The sequence below is a fragment of the Antechinus flavipes genome, chromosome X (genome assembly GCF_016432865.1).
Source record: "Antechinus flavipes isolate AdamAnt ecotype Samford, QLD, Australia chromosome X, AdamAnt_v2, whole genome shotgun sequence".
Classification (NCBI taxonomy): Eukaryota; Metazoa; Chordata; class Mammalia; order Dasyuromorphia; family Dasyuridae; genus Antechinus; species Antechinus flavipes.
In genome coordinates, this window is record NC_067404.1 from 13609701 (window position 1) to 13630645 (window position 20945).

Genomic DNA, 20945 nt, shown 5'->3' on the forward strand with positions numbered 1-20945 from the left:
TGTGTGTGTATAAGGTTTTATAAATGATAGTCAAATATACGAAAATTTCTTTTTTTTTTCACCTCTGACATCACTTTATAACCAACTCCTCAATTCTTACCTCTTTTTTACCATGCAAAATACATTCAGAAATCCCACTCCCCATTCTCACCTAAATTCCACATAGTTCAGTTTTAAAAAACGAAAATTTCTTAAACTTTTCCCCTGCACTACCCCTTTTCACCCAAGAAATTGTTATATGATTCTGGGTATATAAAATAGGTATACAAATCAACCTTTACTGATCATATCATAACTTTATAACCCCCACATTCAATTAGGAGATCCTACATGGGGGCCCAGTTTAAGAAGCTGGGAAATAAACAATTTATTTAGCACAACTAGAAAGTTTAAGGTCCCTTCTAGTTTCTCATTGTTTTCCTTGAAGAAGTCATCTTTCTTATTCTCAAAGTCAATCTCTCTTATGTTGAAATAGTATACATCTCCCTGTTTATGGCCCAGGAATGTCACAGATGTTGGTATTTTAAAAGTTCTCTGCTACTCCTCTCACTACAGTAAATTTTTATTACCATGAAATATTCAATAGTGTTTCTCCACATTTAAACTGTCTTTCTTTCTTAATATATACTTTAACAGCATCGTGTAAAAACAGCTTCCATATTGGTTTTATTGACTGTGAATTGTCTTCATTCCTAATTGCCTCTTCCTTTTACAAAGTTTTTTTTCCCATATTTTCAACTACTGTAGGTTATTAGCTTATTTAATTTTCCAATGATTTTCCATAAATGGAAATCCCATCACATTAATTTAACTTTGAATTCACCTAAATGAAATACAGTTAGATAATACCAATGGAAATAAAATAAAAATCTCAACTTTTACAAGAGTCATTAACTGCCAAGATTTTAAATTTCAGAACTCAATATTATCAATGTGCTTATGTTTAATTTATATTTGACAGTGATGCAAGAAACATCTTTAAATAATTTCAAGTTTCTTTTCTCTCAAAATTCTTGGATGTTTTTTTAAATTAATATTTGTAAGTCATACACTCCTTTTAATTTGATCTTTTATAGTCAGAATGACTTCTATTAGAAGTGCATACACTTAAATTACTCCTATGTTTTTCTATAATACTATATTCTTGTCTAATTTCTATCTTTGATAATTCTTACCCTAATTTAGCATAGTCTTACTTATTATGGTTCTACCAAAATACAATTTTGAATCTATTTTCACTTCCAGTGATTTCAATACAAGTTTTAATGTTTCTAATTTATCTAAACAATTGATTTAAAATACAGTAGCATGATTAAATTTCATTGACTTTCAATTGCTTCCTGATTCCAAAATAAGAATTTTCCACTTTTATATTTACTCACAATCTAGGAGTCCCAATTAGGTCTTTCTTTGTGACTTGAGGTTATTTGTTTAAAAACAGTAAGCAGCAGAAGGTTAAATAAATTCCAACTCTATTCACTTGTATTCTTTTGGAAACTAGGATGGTTTAAAAATTTTCCTGCTCTTCTTTCTAATAATAAAAATCCAGGATAAAAATCCTTCCTGCAATAAATTTGTTTCAACTTTAAATAGTTTTTTTAAGTATAACTTTAATCAACCCTGAAATTAAAATCAGTTTCACAGAATGATTCCCAAACAAGTCTCAGAGGCTGAGTGAGACTGCTTAGGGTTTAGCAAAAATGTCTTTTAAAATTCTGAATTGTGGAATTATTTAAACTCACAAGAGTTTTATTCCAAATTCTCCTTTTAACACCTCTCTGAATTTGACTGAATCCCTATTTCACTAAATCTCTCCTAAACAGATTTTATGATTAATAAAATTTTTTAAAATTCAAACTGCAGCTTTAAAATGAATCAGTAGTCATTCTATAGTTTCTTTTATAGAATAACAAATCTGTCCTTTTTTATTTTTATTAAATGTTACAAAATTTTTTAGTACTTCAAAAGCTTATCAAAATACTTCAAAAAAATTTTCAAATCACAATTTTAGAATTTTCCAGTAAAGAATAACAAATTTAGTCTCTATTTACTTATTTTCATTATCATATTTAACTTTCATCTCTGCAACCTCTAATATGATCAGTATTAGAAACAGAAAAAGAGTCTTTTAAGAAGACTGTTTTTTGAAAAGTTTTCTTTTTTAGAGTCTTTTTACCCTGGTTTATTAGACACAGGAAAAAACACAGAACAATCAAATTCTTGAAAGCATGGATTAACAGAAAGCACAGATAAAGCAACACAGATTTCTTAATTCTCTTAAAAATTTTCCTAATTGTCTCTTTCTATCTGAAGCAAGCAACCCACCATTCCTGAACTTAGTTTTATTGTTCACAAAACACACCACACAAGACAAATAACAAGATTTGACATAACATTAAATCAGCCCTGAACTAAATTTTCTCTAGCATTTTACCTGTCTGCTCTATTAAGTATATAATCCATTGCAGTCTTGTGCCTCAGCGGTTAAAGTCAGCCTAGTTGTGTTCATGTTTTTATAATCTTATCAATAAGAGTATGTCATTTAGTAACATTGTCAAATTATTTTGGTTTAATTTGCCAATTTCTTTGACCCATTTAAATACTTTTCTAATAAAGAACTTAAACATAGAGAGAAAACGGGAGGGAGGAGAAGAGGAAGGGGAGAGAGAGACAGAGAAACAAATACTCTTTCTTCCCCACAAATGTGGAAAGTACATGTCAATAAAAATCATCTTCTCCAAAGTGGAAGACCTTGAACTAGAAAAGAATCGTAGAAATTTTCATTAATCATTTTGATAGAATTAAATAAAAATTTGGATTTTTGGTGGTTACCTCTTAAAAGTAAAGGCTTACCTCAGCTAGAAGGAATTTAGGTTCAGAACTAAGGAAAGTCCAGCCTCCAAGGGGGCCCTCGGGGAAAACTCCCTTAGTGACTGGTGAATCAGTGAAGAAACTGGGTATGGGTTAGAAGTTAGGACACACAAACACACAAATACACACAACAAACAAATACCTACATACAGACACATTGAAACACATATCCTTTCACATGCACACATATAGTTTTCTAAGCAAAATAACATCATTTCATGAAGTTTTTAATCAATATAAAATAGTAATCATGGTGAGGAGATGAAAGGGGGTCTCAAGAACATGTTAAGAAAAATCTGATTGATTTGGGAAGTGCAGAGGTCCAGCAGCCAAAGGCAAACCGGTTGAGAAACTTAACTGCAAAAGGAAATCATGGTGGAAAAACTGGACATTTCTCCTCATAGATGAACATTCCAATCTTCCATTTGTATATTTAAATGTATGAGGAATTACCACTTCCCTCACTCTATGCCTACATGTAGATATAAATATATTCTCTTTCTATATTCATATGAATGAATATTCCATCATATTATTTTACAGTTCATTACTCAGTATTTGGATATCCTTTATATATTAATCAATATACACAGGGTCCCGTATTTTCTATCAAAAGTCACATATATGTTAACAATTATGTATTCATTATATAAATGTATTATTCTGTCTCTTGACACATATGATTATAAGAATATTCTCTCAAATATGTAGGCATATATGAGCACTCATATAATTTTTCTATATTGTTTACTAGTATTTCATTTGTGAGTATACATCCATCCAATATTCCTTTATCTACTGCTATACTTACTCTGTCTATAGCTATATATGATTACTGATATGTTTTGTGTTCATATATCAAAGCAGTCTTCATATATTCTCTAACAGAGAGAGAAAAAGGGAGTACTTTTAGTGACACAGAGTGAACAAAAAACTCTTGGAAAAGAACAGAGAGAATGTAATTTATGTATACATGGAAAGAGAGAGAATATGAGTATTCGTATCAAGGAACAGAGACTGAATAAGTGAGGACTCATAAGGTAAAAATAAATTGTTAATAATTGAGAAAACTTAAAATATATGATTTAGAAGTGAATTTTTAGATAAAGTGAATGAACATTAGTATTTGGTAATGAAGAGCAAGAACCTGAGAGTGTATCTGTAGAAAGACCATGCCTAAATGTGAAAGGGTGGGTCAGTTCTCCGAAAGCCTCCATAGCTGTGAATCTAACACACTTGAAGGAATTGCAAATTAGCTTGTACTGACACAGATGATGCTTGTGAATCGGGAATGAAATAAATTGGAGACAAGAGGGAAGAGAAGAGAGGTCAGAGAATGCAACTGCCTCTCAGTCTCCTTGTATTGTTATCATCCTCTTACATGAAGGGATCTTTCTGCTGGTCAGTATTAAATCCCCGGCAGCCACTAGCAGGTGGCTAACCTGTAACAAACATTAGTTTTTAGTAATGAAGAGCAAGAACCTGAGAATATATCTATCTGACTAGCTATATATATATATATATATATATATATACATATATTATATTTACCTATATCTATCTGGCTATATATATTTACCTATATCTATCTGGCTATATATATATTATATTTACCTATATCTATCTGGCTATATATATATATATATATATATATATATATGTTCTGATAAGCTATCATATATGTTCTACATAAGCATTAATTTATACATCATAGGAGAGAGAATCTAAATTCATATTTATGATTATTCATAATATAGAGGAGATACTCAAAATGAAAAATATTATTTTATTTTATGTTTAGGATTATTAAAAGAATCTTTATTAATACAGAAGAAAATAAATAGAAAAAGGAAGAGACAAAGATAATGAAGATAAAGAGGAAATATTCCAGCACTAATGTAGATAAAGCCTAGTTTTTTAAGAGGGAAAAGTAAGGCAGTCTCCACAGATATCAGGGGGTCGCTGGATATCAGCCCTGTTCGTAGGGTCTTCTCCTTCCCCATCCATTTCCAGAATGACAACCTTTAGGAAAGCTGCTTGTCAGGTGTAGCTAACAGTACCTGAAGAGGGAGAGGGAATATGAGTCCCACACAATGCTTGGGAGAAGGGGGGGGAGGGGAAGGAGAGGCAGGGGAAGGGGACAATGAGGCAGAGAAGGATTTTGAAAAGGGAAAAATAAGCATGAGTAGCTATGACAGGTTGAAGGGGAAAATTAAGGGGATAAATCTTACGGGGAGAGATAATAATACAGGGAAACAGGTGAGTGGAATATCTAACAAGAAGCAGTGGAGGGAGTGGGGAAGGGGGGAAAATGACACTGGGAGGGGGGAAGGGAAAAGTGAACAAGAGAAAGTTTAGGAGGAGGGGGAAAAGAGAATAATAGAATGTTCTAGGAAAGAATACTGTCTCCATTGAGATTGGAGAGGTTGTTTACTTGAGACCAACAGAATTGGATGGAGGGGAAAGGCTGGACAAGGCTGAGGGGGAGTAGAAAATGAGAACAAAGGGATGTGAGGGGGAAGGGATGCTGTTTCCAGGGAGACTGGTGAGTTGGACGGCTGCTGGGGACCAGCGGAGGGAGCGGCGGGATTGGCTGGAGGAAGACTGCAGTATTACCAAGGTGGCGCTGACTTCAGCGACCAATAGTTCTCAGGAGGAGGCTGTCCACCTGGGCAGGCTCAGCTCCGATTGGCTGGTGCCTCCCTGAGAACGCCGAGAGTTGGGAACAGATAAGTGAGAGGCCGGCACCTGCCCAACTCCCCCCCCCCCCCCTCGCCGGGCCCCCCCTTCTCCCTTCCCCCTTCCCCCTTCCCCCTTTCCCCTTCTCCCTTCCCCCGCCCTGCTCCTAAGCTCGGGCTCCCTAGCGTGGGAGCAAAGTGACCAGGAAACACAAGGCCCACACCTGAGCGCTCCTGCCCGTGGGCCTGTTGGGCCTGTGTCCTTCCACTCCACAAGCTCACAGTTCTTGTAAGATGGCGGGAGGGAGGCCTCCCTGATTCAAAATGGCAGGTCCAGGAGAGCCATGGGCAGTATTATTGCCAAGTTTAGGGTTAAATTAAAGACAGAACTTAGCTGTTCCAAGGGCAGCAGTGACTAGCAGGGCCTTCTCAGCGGGGGGTTAAGAAGTATATAGTTTGTATATCTTGGGTGAGGGAGGTTGTGGCTATAGGCGTAGTCTGAATGCCCTGCTGGGTCTGGCTAGGATGGAGGGCTGCAAGAAACCTCAGAGCCCAAGTGGTCCAAGCTCCTTTGGGAAAAAGAGTACTTGAGACCAGGAGGAGGGCAGGGACATGGCCAAGGTCACACAGCCAGTAAGAGGCAGTCCCAGGCCTGGAGCCCTGGTCTCTCTGGTCTGCCAGGCTAGCTGACTTCCATCTTGGCATCTCCCTTCTCTGACAGCCAAGCTTCATAGGCTGAAGGTCCCGGGGAAGGGGCTCCTCAGAAGCAGGTGGAAAAATTCCCCATACAGCCAAAGGTTCTGGGAGTCTTCATTTAGGACTGTAGGGTGAAATAAAAAGCAAGCAGAGCCCCCACCCCACCCCCAGGTCCAGCATTGGCTCATTCTGGGATGCACCTTCGTCAGGGTAAGCCTGATCAAATGCCATCCCTTCCCTGAATGGGTTTCTTCCATTTGAGAAACCAAGGGACAAATGTAGTTCATGGGAAACCAAAGTCTCTGTGTCTGTATATGAATAGAGAAAATACAGGTAGGTACTCAGACATGAAAATAAAGTTAATATGTGAGTACTTATCTTTATTGGAATAGAAATGATTATTAATGTCTATGAAGAAATAGAATATATCATTCTTACAAATGAATTTATAAAAGAACAAATTGTTTCTTGTACATAGAAATGAAAAAGAAACTGCCTATATACATATATATTGGCTGGTTTCATATGTATGTAGATATATTCTCTATACATTCATTTACATAAGTATGAAGTTGTACTTTATAAAAGGAAATTCTTTAGTCATACATGAATATACATAGATAAATATAAGGAATATCTACAAATGAAATCCATGATTTCTTTCCCACATATAGTATGATATAATGCTCTGTGTATATGCGTATACATAGAAATATACTATTATAGGGAGAGTTATTCAGTACTCAAAGAGGAACAGAGAAAGAAAATGGAACATGCAGAGGTGATGACTATACAGAGGAAATATTCGGTCCCTCATGAAGATAATGCCCAGTATTTTTGAGGAGGACAGAGGGTCATCTTCACAGGAAGCAGGAAGGGGCTGGGCTGATGCCTGGTCCCTGGAGTTTTTTCCCTCAAAGCCCCCGGTAGCTTGAACCACCTGTAGCAGCCATAAGGGAGGAGAAATGAGGAGGAGGGGGTGACTCTAGGGTGACTAATGATGTCATATCTGGTGAGGGCCAGTGAAGGAGGGTGTTGGCAATTGGAGGACGCCTTCCTTTCTAAAGTGAGAGCTGTCCTCGCTGAACACCATCCTTGGGGGAGGGGGCATAGAGAAAGAGGGGGGAAGGAGGAGGACCATGCCCTGGCTCAATTAGGAATTTATTTAGAGAAAGAAAAAATGAATGCTCACCCCTAGGAATGAAGTGAAAGAATGTGAATAGCCAGGCACACATTTGTATTCATATTCACAAAGATTCTCTCTTCATATATATGAGTTGTAATATATCCCCTATTGTTTGATATAATTATGAATTTATGATTTACTAGAGATTGTAGTGATATAGATGAATAGACAAATGTATACATGAAATATGAGTTTTCCCCCTTATATAAAATGATTTAACATGTGTGTGTGTATATGTATGTATCTATGTATAATACTTAATAAGTATTAAAAAGGAAAGAGAATGGGGGAGACCCCCCTTCCATAAATATACAAAAGAAATATTTGAACCATCATGGATGAGAATACACAAAGCCCCAGGGTTTTGAGGAGGGGGCCAGGGCCTCCTGCACAGACAGCAGCGGGACGCAGGGCATCAGTCCTGGTCCCTGGGGTTCTCTCCCCACCCCCACTCCAGCCCTCACAACAGGTAAAAAACCTCGGCTGGCGGCTGGAGCGGAAAGGAAAATAAGCTCAAGAAATTATTTGAGGAGGGGGCAGTGAGCAGAAGAGGATGTTTGGAGGAGGGGAAGCTGACGCTAGGGAGGCAGATGATGCGATATCTGGTGAGGGGCAGTGGAGGGAGGGGGGCGTCGGTGATTGGACGACTCTTGCTTTAAGAAGGTGGGCGCTGACGTCACCGAGTGCAGCGCTCAGTGTGGAGGGGAGCATCTTGCGCAGACTCAGCTCCGCTTGCCTGGTGGCTCCATGAGGACCCCCAGCGGTGAGAGTAATTATCTGCGATGCCGGGGAAGCATCCCACAGGCCCCTTGAGGCTCAAGCTCCTGAGCATGGGACACAGGTAGTCAAGAACTAGAAGCCCCAGACCCCAGGGCTCTTACCCATTGTAGGGAAACGGTCCCCAAATGGTCCATAAGAGACTTTGTCCTGCCCTCCTGGGCTCTGAGATGGGACAATCTCTGTGAAATGAAGAGAGGGGGGGACAACTCCAATTCAGGAGGCAGATTCAGAAAGAATCATAGGGTTTTATTTTCATCTTTAAGGTTAGAATAAGCACAAAGGGGCTATCACAAGGGAAAGCATTAGACTAGCAGGGGGTAGTTTACTTCCATTGTTGGAGGGGGGGCAGTTCTGGCTTTGAGGGTAGAATCTGTGAGCTTGTACATTGGGATAGGATGCAGGACTACCAGAGACCTCAGAGCCCATCTGGTCCAAGATCCTCATTTGAGAAAAAGAGAAACTGAGGAGGGCAATGACATGGCCAAGACCATACAACTAGTATGGGACAGACCCAGACTTTGCACTTTCTTGCCTGCCAGCCCTAGCTGGCTTCCATCTTGGCCTCGTACTCCTCCCACAGCCAAGTTCCCTGGGAAAGCTCTCTCCCATAGAACTAAGGCTTCTGGGCATTTGCCATCATGACCTTGTAGTTAATTAAAAAATAACCCAAGACTTCCATTGCCCAGGTTTGGCTCAGCCTGGTATATACACTTACCAGAATGAGCCTTAGCAAATGCCATACCTTTCCTTAATGGGTTTCTTCCATTTATGAAATAAGGGGATGACCCCTGGCTACTTCACTCAAAGGCCTACCTGGAGTTTAGAAGTGGTAGCCTAGACAAGGTTCCTGTTTTCTGCCGTTAGACAATTCACAGTCTAGTAAATTAAAAAGTATATCTTAGACATACCCTTGGGATAGGTGGCAAAGCCAGGACCAAAAGGAAGCAAGTCCTGGAAAGACAAGGATCAAAGACTGCTTGGTAGAGGTGGATCGGGTGGCATTTGGGCTTTTAGTGATAGGAAAGAAGGTGTAGATTATTAACACCTCTGAAGCAGGAATAGTCAGCAACGCAAAGGGTTCTGCTTGGTCTACATAGGGGTGCTCTGGGAATCAGGGTAGGAAAGGAAGAACAAATAATCCCCTGATCCAAGCTCAGCTGCCATTTCCTTTTCCACCCTGGGCAACTCAGTGAAGTTTCTGCCCACCAGTGAAAGAGGGCTTCTCCCTCAACCTGCACAGATCAGCCTCACGGGCATCTATCCCTCAGATTGTCCCCTGCTGCCAACATCCTGAAGAGGCCAGAAGCACAAGCCAAATCCAGTTTATCAAAATGAAGCCAGAATTATAGGAGAGGTACTTCAGCAGGAGGGCTCTAAACACTTCCTTAGTCAGCCTAAGATGAATGGGGCCAATACTTTAGCTAATGAAAATATAAAGCAATACACACAAAAAAGAAACATGTGGTCTGCATGAAAGACCCTCCAATATGTGTTAGCAGTGATGTAACAGGAGCTTTTATGGAAGTTAGGACATACACACATACCCACACACAAGCTCACACACAGACACACAAACCCACTGACAAAGTAACAACTAACACGTGGGATGTAAGTTAGGACATACACACTCAGCCCCACAGAAACACAGGCTTCCACATTTACACACACATATTGATGCACCAGTGTTGGAATACAAATAAAACATACACTTTCACACTCACACACTTGTGAGACATCAATACAATCATTCGATAAAGCATTATAATATGTATTAATTAGCAATCACTGTGAAGGCACAAATGAGGGTCTCTTTAAGACCCTCTGCTCTCAAAAATATCTGATTGACTTAGGAAGTAGAGAGGACAAACAGCCAAAGGCAATACGGGCTGGGAAGCTTCATTCTGAAAGAAAATCTTATGGAAAAAGATGATGGGAGATTTAGACACATCCTCTCGTAGATGAGGATTCTATTAATTCCATTAATATTGATATAGACAAGTCAAATCCTATTCTCTCTATTTATCCATACATCTGAGTATTACTATACTTTTTATGGATTAAATGAATGAATACTCTATTCCCTTTTTATTCATATTTTGTAATGCTGGAGAAACTGAGGCAGGAGAGAGATTAGAGAGTTTTTAATATTTTATTAATGGGAGAGCAAAATTGACTGGACAGGACTCTCGTCTCAAATTATCTAGTCAGACAGAATTAAAGATATACTGGGACCAAGGAATCCATGTTGGTCCCAGGGCTGGAGGAGATTGTCATCCCAAAGAATCCAGCGTCCAGCATCCAGCTTCTAGCCATGAATGGAGGAACCCCAACTTCTTAAATACCTTTTCTCTAAACAAAGGAAGGGGTGAGAAGCATGGGAAAACTTCTGTCAGAATGGGGGAGGCCATAAATCCTAAAAACCCAGAGACAGGATGTCTGAATACACAGAAATAAAGTTATCAGTGAGGTATCTTGGAATATTTTAGAGGGATATTGTAAATTCTTGAGGACACAAAAGAATCAGGAGGTCTACTCTCTTGTTTATCTTGCTAACAATTTTAATCTTAGAGCAAATAGTCCTCAGTCTTAATGGACCAGAGGGGAATTTTTACAATTTAGGGGATTGAGACAGAACAGTTAAAGAAACTGAGATAAGGGAAACTCATACAGGGAAACTGAGTCCGGACAGTTAAAGAGAACTGTGGCATAACAATTTCAAACCTCAAATATCCTTTCTAGAAAGGAATCCATCTATATAAGTACCCTTGTATATTCTCTTTAGTATTCCTTCTATATGTTCATATACATAAGCACTCCTATAATTTTATTTCTTTCTAAATTCTTGTACTAGGACTTCAATCATGAGTATGCCCTCATTCTGAAATATCCGGGTGAGAGACAGCCAAATTGGAGTGAATGTTAGAGCTGGCCAGTGACCGAGCCCCCCAGAACCAAACTAGGGGAGTCAGCATGGAGCAGTTTCAGGCTCACATATTTAAAGGGAAAAAAACACCCCCTAATTCTCTAAAACATTTATCACACTAAAAATCCCATTCCCAGACAGGTGGCAAGGGTTAACAAGGAGATACTATTTCTTTAAGTTTTCTGCTTGTGAAGTAATCAAGGTCTTTGGTGAGAGAGAAGGTTTAAGGCAGCACATCTGGGGGCCACATGTTTCTGCAAGTGGAAACACAAAATACCACCTGTGTTAGGGAGGGAACAGCTGGTAACATAGTTCTGACTACAGACAGAGTTCAAAGATAATATTCTCATGGTCTCAGGAATACATGACAGCGTCCATTTCAATTCCATATTCCTCTCTGTACATAACTATCTCTATTCTCTGTCTGGAGGACTCTGTGAGTGCTCAGAGACAGAAGTCTTCATATATTCTCTCACAGGGAGAGAAGCATACAATATTTCATAGAGAAGATAGGAGAACTCTTACAGGAGAATAGAGAGATAAATATGTATATGCATATATATTTGAAAATAGAGAGAATATGACTGCTCCTCCAGATGAATAGAGCGAATATGTGAATACACATTTAGTTAGAAACAGAATGATTACAGATGTTTAAGAGAGAAAATTTACAAATGATATAAATAAATTTGCAGAAAGAATAAAGGAGTGTTTAAAGCCAGCAATGGAGAGAATGTTAACTCCCATACACCCCTTCACACACTTATTGTGTGTGTGTGTGTGTGTGTGTGTGTGTGCATATATGTAGTCTCTCTATATTTTGATGTAATTATGAATTTAGGATTTATTGGAAAGAGACTGTAGTGATATAGACGAATATAGACATACAAGCCACACAATAGAGTCATTAAGTACTGAGGAAGAGGAATACAGACAGAATGAAAAATTAATACAGAGGAGATCATTGAGCCCTCATGGGTAAGAATGCATAAAGTCCAGGGGTTTTGAGGAGGGGGACAAAGGGCCATCTGCACACACAGCAGAAGGTCGAATCCTTCCTGGTCCCCTGGAGTTCTCTCCCTCCCCTCCCCCGTTTGTACCATGGCAACAGGAAATCCAGCTGGCAGCTCAAGCCACCTGTAGTGGAGAGAAAGGGAAGGGGGAAGGGAAGTGAGCAAGAAGGTCTTTGGGAAAAGGGAAAGTGAGGAGGGGAGGGTGTTTGGGGGAAGGGAGGCTGACTCTAGGGATGCAATATCTGGTGAGGGGCCAGCAGTGGGAGGGGGCGTTGGCGATTGGATGATTGCCGGTTTAGGAAGGTGGGCGCTGACGTCACCTAGAATCAGCTCTCAGCCAAGAGATGAGAGTGATTATCTGAGATGCCAGGGAAGCATCCAAAGTCCACCTGAGGCTCCTGAGCAGGTGAAATAAGTGGTCAGGAAGCATAAGCCCCAGACCCCAGGACTCATTTCTGTAATAAGAAAACAGGGTCACACTGGTCCCTGGGACAGCTTGTCCTTCCACCTTCCTGGGCTCTGAGGTGGGCCAGTCTTTGTGATATGGGGGGAGGGGGAGGAACTCCAATTCAGGAGGCAAGTCTGGAAGAATGGTGAATTTTAAGGTTAGAATAAGCACAAAAGGTGCCGACTAGGGATTGTCACAGGGGAAAGCATTAGACTAACAGGATTTCTCAGCCCAGAGTTGGGGACTAGTTTACTACCATTTGGGGTATAATGCCGGAGAAACTGAGGCAGGAGAGAGATTAGAGAGTTTTAATATTTTATTAATGGGAGAGTAAGATTGACTGGACAGGACTCTCGTCTCAGATTATCCAGTCAGACAGAGATAAAGATATACTGGGACCAAGGAATCCATGTTGGTCCCAGGGCTGGAGGAGACTGTCATCTCAAAGAATCCAGCGTCCAGCCTCCAGCAATGAATGAAAGAACCCCAACTTCTTAAATACCTTTTCTCTAAACAAAGGAAGGGGTAAGAAGCTTGGGGAAAACTTCTGTCAGGATGGGGGAGGCCATAAGTCCTAAAAACCCAGAGACAGGATGTCTGAATACACAGAAATAAAGATATCAGTGAGGTATCTTGGAATATTTTAGAGGGATGTTGTAAATTCTTGAGGACACAAAAGAGTCAGGAGGTCTACTCTCTTGTTTATCTTGCTAATTTATAACCTTAGAGCAAATAGTCCTCAGTCTTAATAGGCCAGAGGGGGATTTATAACCAAGGAGAACAGAACAGTTAAGGAAACTGAGACAAGGGAAACTCGTACAGGGAAACTGAGTCAGGACAGTTAAAGAGAACTGTGGCATAACAGGGGGGGCAGGTATTTATGGCTATGAGGGTAGTGTCTCTGGGCTTGTAGGTTGGGGATTGTTGAGTGGGTACAAGAGACCTTAAAATACATCTGGTTCAAGCTCCCTATTTGAGAAAAAGGTATCTGAGTTCAAGAGAGGGCAGGGACATGGACAAAATCACACAGCCAGAAAGCGTAGCAGACCCAGGCCTGGAGCCCTGGTCTCCCTTACCTGCCGGGCTAGCTAGCTTCCACCTTGTTCTCCCCCTCTTCCCACAGCCAAGCTTCATGGCTGAAGATCCCTGGGAAGGCACTCCTCAGAGACAGGCAAGTTCCCCATAAAGGGGAAGGCTTTAGTTATAATTGTGGGGTAAAGTTAAAAATTAACCCAAGACTTCCATCCCCAAGCTTTGGGCTAGCCTGGGATACACACTTTCCAGAGTGAGCCTTAGTCAATCCCATGCCTTTCCTGAATAAGTTTCTTCCATTTATGAAATAAGGGGATGACTCCTACTTGCTTCACTCAGATCCTACTTAAACAGTTTCTTGCATTTTAGAGGTAATAACCTAAACAAGGTTCCTGTTTTATGCCCTCAGAGAATTCACAATCTAGTGCCATTGGACATGCCCAGTGGGGTAGTGGTGGCAAAGCCTTGACCAAAGGAGACAAGCTCTGGAGAGGCAGAGGTCAAGCACTGCTTAGTGGAGATGTGCTCGGTGAAGGTTGGGCTTTCGGTGATGGGAAGGAAGATGCAGATTATGAACACACCTGAGGTGAAAATTTCAGCTGTGCAAAGGGACCTGCTTGGGCTGGAAACTGAGGTTCTGAGAATCTGGGTTGGCAAGGAAGAACAAATAACCCCTCAGCCTAGCTCATGTGCCCTTTCCTTTCCCACCTTGGGCATCTCAGTGGGATTCTGCCCAGCAGGGAAAGAGGGCTTCTCCCTCAACCTGCACAGCTCAGCCACATGGGAATCTATCACTCAGATTGTCTCCTGCTGCCAACAGTCTAAAGAGGTCAGAAGCGGGAGCCAAATCCATGGTTTATCAAAATGAGACTGTAATATTTTTCTGTGGTTTGTGGGTGTTCGTCTGGACAAGGGCCCTGTTTTCTGTCCTCAGAGAACTTCCAGTATAGTGAGGAAAAAGTGTGCCTTGGACATGTGCAGTGTGGTAGTGGTGGCAAAGCCTTGGCCAAAGGAGGCAAACCTTGGAGAGGCGGGGGGTCAAGAATTGCTTGGGGAAGGGGTTGCCTGGCAGTTGGGCTTTCAGTGATGGGAAGGAAGGTACAGATTATAGACAGTACAGAGGTAAGAATTTTCAGCTGTGCAAAGGGACCTTCATGGGCTGGACATTGAGGAATCTCGGTTGGAAAGGAAGAACAAATAATCTCTTGACCAGAGCTCAGTTGCCTTTTCTTTCCCGGCTTGAGCTGGTCAGGTCTTAGCAAATCTCAAATCCTTCCTGAATGGGTTTCTTCCATGTGTGAAATAAGGGGATGACTCTTTATCTACTTCACTTAGATCTACTTGACCATGTTCCTGCACCTTAGAGGTGATAGTTTAGGCAATGCTCTGCTGCTGTTCATTCTAATGAAGGAAAAGGTGTGCCTTTCAGAGAACCAGGGAACAAGAACAGCTTGGCGGAAGTGGACTACTTGAAAGTTGGGCTTTCAGTGATGGGATGGAGAGTGCAGATTATCTACAGAACAGAGGTGGGAATTTTCAGCTGTGCAAAGGGAAACATTTGGGCTGCAGAAGGGGACTCTAAGAATCAGGATGGGAAAGGAAACCTAAATAACCCCTTGACTAGAGCTCATAGACCCTTTGCTTGAGCTCCTTTGGGAGGTCAGTGGGTTCTTTCCAACCAGGAAACAGGGTTTCGCCTGCAACCTGCATAGTTCAGCCTTATGGAAATCTCTCTCTCAGATTGTCTCCTGCTACAAATAATCTGAAGAGGCCAGAATCAGGTGCCAAATTCAATTCTTTGTCAAAAAATAAAACAAAACACACAAAGTATCCCACACTTAAGCCCATTCAAACACATACACTCATGCATACCAGTTATAATATTTTCATAAAAAACATGCACTCAATATCAACTAGTAATCATAGTGAGGGAACACAAAAGGGTCTCCAGTGTCTCCAGAAATATCTGCTTGACTTTAGAACTAGAAAAGTTGGACAGGCAAAGACAAAACTGAGCATCTTAGTTCCTAGGAAACTGTTATGGAAGAAGATGGTAGAATATTAGGACAAATCAACTCAGATACTGTGTATTTTGATATCTGTGGGTACTCTACATTCATTTATCTGATTTCTTTTTGATTTCTTAATTAATATGATTTCTTTTGATATTGAAATATATGAATTATCTTCCATACATATGGTTCATATTTTAGAAATCATTTATCTGCTCTATAAATGAATCGATACATATGAATGCCCATATACATTATAGAGAATCAAATACATATATATATGAATAATCATTTATTCAGTGTATCTAAATAGACCATATTGTTTCTTGTGACTTACATGTATGGTTATTAATATATTCTTTTTGTGAGTTTGTGCTCCTATATAGGAGTACTGATATAATGTCCTCTACTAATACTTCATTCGTATGTTTTCATTCACTCCACATTTCTAGTCATTTGGTTATCCTTATTATCTGTTGATAATCCTCCAAGATACGAATAGAGAATGAATATATTCATATTCATATATGTAGGAATAGACAAAATGATTACTAATACTTATGAGGCACTAGAATTTAATATTTATATTAAATATTAATTTGTTTCTAGACAGAATACATTAAGATTTATATTTTAAAATGAAGGGGAAGAATGTGAGTATATTTATATACATATACCCACACCTGTGAACTTATACTATCTTCATATATATGTATATATATACCTTCTCATAAAGTTTCTATATATTAATTTACATAAACATCAAACTGTACTGATATCTATGAATATACTTGGATGAATATAGGATGAAGAATAATAACAATAAGTGAAATATTCCAGTTCTTTCCTTCCTATGGGAGTGGCACAGAGTCTCTTCATTTACTCCAATAACAAGTTCACATTGTGAAAAACAGCTCAAATCCTATAGTTCTGATTTTAACAATAGAGTTATAAGAGAATATCAAATTAGAAGCCCATAGTTGAAATGAAACTTTAGAGAATTTAAATTTATAACTACCCCATACTCTTTCCATCTTAGAATTAAACTTTGTACCTCACATAAACACTGTAAGCAGCAAACTAAAATTAAACTAATAGATGTAAGAAATTCAAATATAAACTAAATAATAAATGCCCTAGAAGGCAGAACTCTTAAAGTCTTCCAGTTATACATCTATTTGAATAATTTTATTGCTTTCTCAAAATTTTACTTACTTTTTTTTATTTTCCAATTCTTACAAATCATTTTAGAATTCCAAATTTAAATACCACTTCTTTTAAATTAATCTCAATTCAATTGAATTCATCAATCCCGCTTAGGAGAAAGAGGGATAAAGAGTTCATCCTCACATAAAAAACTGAACTTACAGAACATTTTTGGAAGAAGATGAACTTTCAGGACTCATACAAACACATAGATTTTACTTAACAGGATCTCTAGTGCCTTCAGAAACATCTCCTTGACTTTGGAATTGGAGAGATCTGGCAGACAAAGGCTAAACAGGCTGAGAACTTTTAACTACTTAGGAAAATCTCACGGAAGAAAGTGGTTGAATATTTGGACATATCTTTTCATGGTTCCTGTCTTCCACATATATTTTGACACGTATGAGCATTCACCTCTTCTCTCATTCTATCCATACATTTGAGTATAGGTAGGTATTTTATGTATTCTTGATATATTTATGTATCTACATGAATGAAGATTTCCTCCATAATCCCTTTCTTTAGACATTTCACTACTCATATATTCTCTTTATAAATGAATATAATATGTAGATCCCCTCATATACTCTAGATAGTTACATACATATTTTCATGAAGTATCATGTGGTTTATATATACACACTATGTGGCACATATATATGATTATTTATATATTCTCACTAAATATTGGCACTAATATATTTTATATATATATAGCCTATCTAAATTCAAGTACTTCATCTGAGTACCCCATTGACTTCCTATTCTTCAGATACCCTTATTTTCTATCTATTTTCCTACATGTAAATCCTGATATCCTCTGTTTGCTCATAGACAGGAGTCTATATTTAGTCTCTCACAAGGAGAGAAGCAGTGGAATACTCAAGAATATAGTGGACATATAGGAGTACTGCCTGTATAGAGTATGTATACCTACCTACATATATACATCAATGAATAGAGAAAATATGGATCCTGAATGTACCGACATACATACATCAATGAATAGAGAAGATTTAGGTACTGATAGATATGAAAAAAAAAGTTAATATATGAACACTCATATGTATGAAAAACACTTGTTTTTGAGAAGATAGAATATGTCATACACATGAATGTAGAAAAAGAAAAAAAATGGCTTCCCTTACAAATGAAGAGGAAAAACTTGATTTGATACATACATATATGTATACATTCTCTGTCCTCATATAGATGAGTTATCTTTTCTATATGCTCATTTACATAAGTATGAAGTTATGTTCTATAGGAGATACTGTAGACATATATGAGTATGCATAGATGAATGTAGATAATATAATAAGTGAACTTTGTTAGATCTAGAGAAGGTGTCTGGGAGAAGGAAAAAAGAACCCGGGGTGGGGGCGGGGGGCGGAAGGGTAAAAGGGCCTGGGAGGGAGGGAGGCTAGAGCAAAGAAAAATATAAGTGGGAAGTCGAGCGGAAAGTAGTTAATGGAATGGGGGGGACGGAAATGAGTTGGAGATTTTGTCTGGGAGAAAACAAAATAAACAATAGAGGGAATGGGGGGAATGAGCAGAAGAGGGTCTGGGGGAGGGGGAAAGAGCCGGACAAAGCGTTTGAAAGAAGAGAAAACGAGCAGGAGAGTTGGTGGGGGAGGGAAAATGCTGCTGAGAAGCTGATTGAGGGAAGAAATAATAAAGAGCCTGTGAGGGTATGGGGGAGGGAAGGGGAAAATGAGAACAAAGGGATGTGAGGGGGAAGGGATGCTGTTTCCAGGGAGACCGGTGAGTAGAACGTCTGTGTGGGACCAACGGAGGGAGCGGCGGGATTGGTTGGAGGAAGACTGCAGCATTACCAAGGTAGCGCTGACGTCTCCGGCCACTGACGCTCAGCAGAGGGCGGCCCACCTTGGCAGGCTCAGCTCCGATTGGCTGGTGCCTCCCTGAGGACGCGGAGAGTGGGGAACAGGTAAGTGAGAAGTGAGAGGCCCGCCCCCTCCCCTTCACCCCCCCCTGGCTCGGGCTTCTGAGCGTGGGAGCAAAGTGACCAGAAAACACAAGGCCCAGACCCGAGCACTCCTGCCCGTGGGCCTGTTGGGCCTGTGTCCTTCCACTCCACAAGCTCAGAGTTCTTGTAAGATGGCGGAGGGAGGCGTCTCTGATTCAAAATGGCAGGTCCAGGAGGGCCATGGGCAGTATTATTGCCAAGTTTAGGGTTAAATTAAAGGCAGAGCTTAGCTGTTCCAAGGACAGCAGTGACTAGCAGGGCCTTCTCAGCTGGGGGTTGAGAAGTATATAGTTTGTATATCTTGGGTGAGGGAGGTTGTGGCTATAGGCGTAGTCTGAATGCCCTGCTGGGTCTGGATAGGATGGAGGGCTGCAAGAAACCTCAGAGCCCAAGGGGGCCAAGCTCCTTTGGGAAAAAGAGTACTTGAGGCCAGGAGGGGGGCAGGGACGTGGCCAAGGTCACACAGCCAGTGAGAGGCAGTCCCAGGTCTGAAGCCTCAGTGGTTCTGGCCAGCCAAGCTAGTTGGCTTCCATTTTGGCCTCTCCCTACTCTTAACAGCCCAGCTTCCTAGGCTGTAGGTCCCTGGTAATGGGCTCCCCAGAAGCAGCAGGTAGTCAGAGCTGGGGGTTCTAAGAGTTCTCCTTTAACCCCACTGTGGGGTTGTTATAAGAAAACTGAGCCCCGCCCCACCCCCAGGCCCAGCATTGGGTCATCCTAGAATGCACCTTTGTCAGTATAAGACTGACCAAATGCCATTATTTCCCCGAATGGGTTTCTTCCATTTGGGAAACCAAGGGGGTGACCCCCTAAATATTACAATGACAACCCTCCTGGCCCATTTCAGCCCAGCGTGGAGGTATTAGCCTGGCAAGGTCCCTTTTTTCCTGTCCTCAGACAACAAGTCTACTGAGGGGAATAATGGGCCTTGTACATTTTCCATGTGGTAGCAGTAAACAAAGCCTTGACCAGAGGGAGGCAAATCCTGGAGAGACAGGGGTCCAGAATTGCTTAGTGCAGGTGGGCTGGCTGTGGGCGGGCTGGCATTTGAGCTTTCCTTTATGGGAAGGCAAGGGCAGATTATCCATAGAATAAAGGTAGAAATTTTCATCAATGCAAAGAGAAGCCTCTCTGGTGCAGCAGAAAGGGGATCTAGCATTCAGGGTGAGAAAGGGAGAACAAATAATCCCTCGGTCCAAGCTTAGATGCCCCTTCTTTACCACCCTGGGCTGCTCAGTGGGGTTCTGCCCACCAGAAAAAGAAGGCTTCTCCCTCAACCTCTATAGAGCAATTTCATAGACATCGATCATTAAAGTTGGCTCCTGTTGTGAACAACCTGCAGAGGTCAGAAACAGGAGCCAAATCCAGTTGTTTATCAAAATGAAGCCAGGAATAGAAGAGACCAAGTCCACCAGGATAGCTACCAACGCTTCCTCAAACTGAATGGAGCAAATACTGTAGTTCCTAGAAATCTAAAGAATTGCACAGAAAAAGGAGGCCTCTTTTAAATATACTCTAATCTGAAATATTTCCACATCTTTACTATGATGAAACAGGGGTTGGGATGGAAGTTAGAACATGAAGACATGCCTACCATAAAACACAGAAACAGATACAATTCCACACAAAAGATCATCTCACATTTGTGTGCCTTCAGAAATATCTGATTGATTTAGGACATGGAGAATTAGCCAAAGGCAAAACAGATTGAGATCTTTACTTCCTAAGGAAAAGGATCATGGATCATTTGGACATATTACCTCACAGATGAGGATTTCTGTGTTCCTTTTATATTTTGATTTGCATAAGAATTCACTCCTCTCAATAAGCTCTACATCTGAGGTTGGATATGTTCTGTTTATGGGTTAAATGTATGAATTATCTCCTATATTCCCTTGCTATCCATATGTCAGTATTTATATATTCTCTCTTTATGAATATATGTTCCCTGTATCCTCACATATATATAAGCAATCGTGGATTTAGCATATATAAATATGCCATATCGTCTCTTGTGACTCATTTATATATGACCATATATTCCCATATATGAATACTTACATAGTCTTTCTATGCTCCTATGTTAGTACTTCATTTATGAGTCGTCCTTCACTCA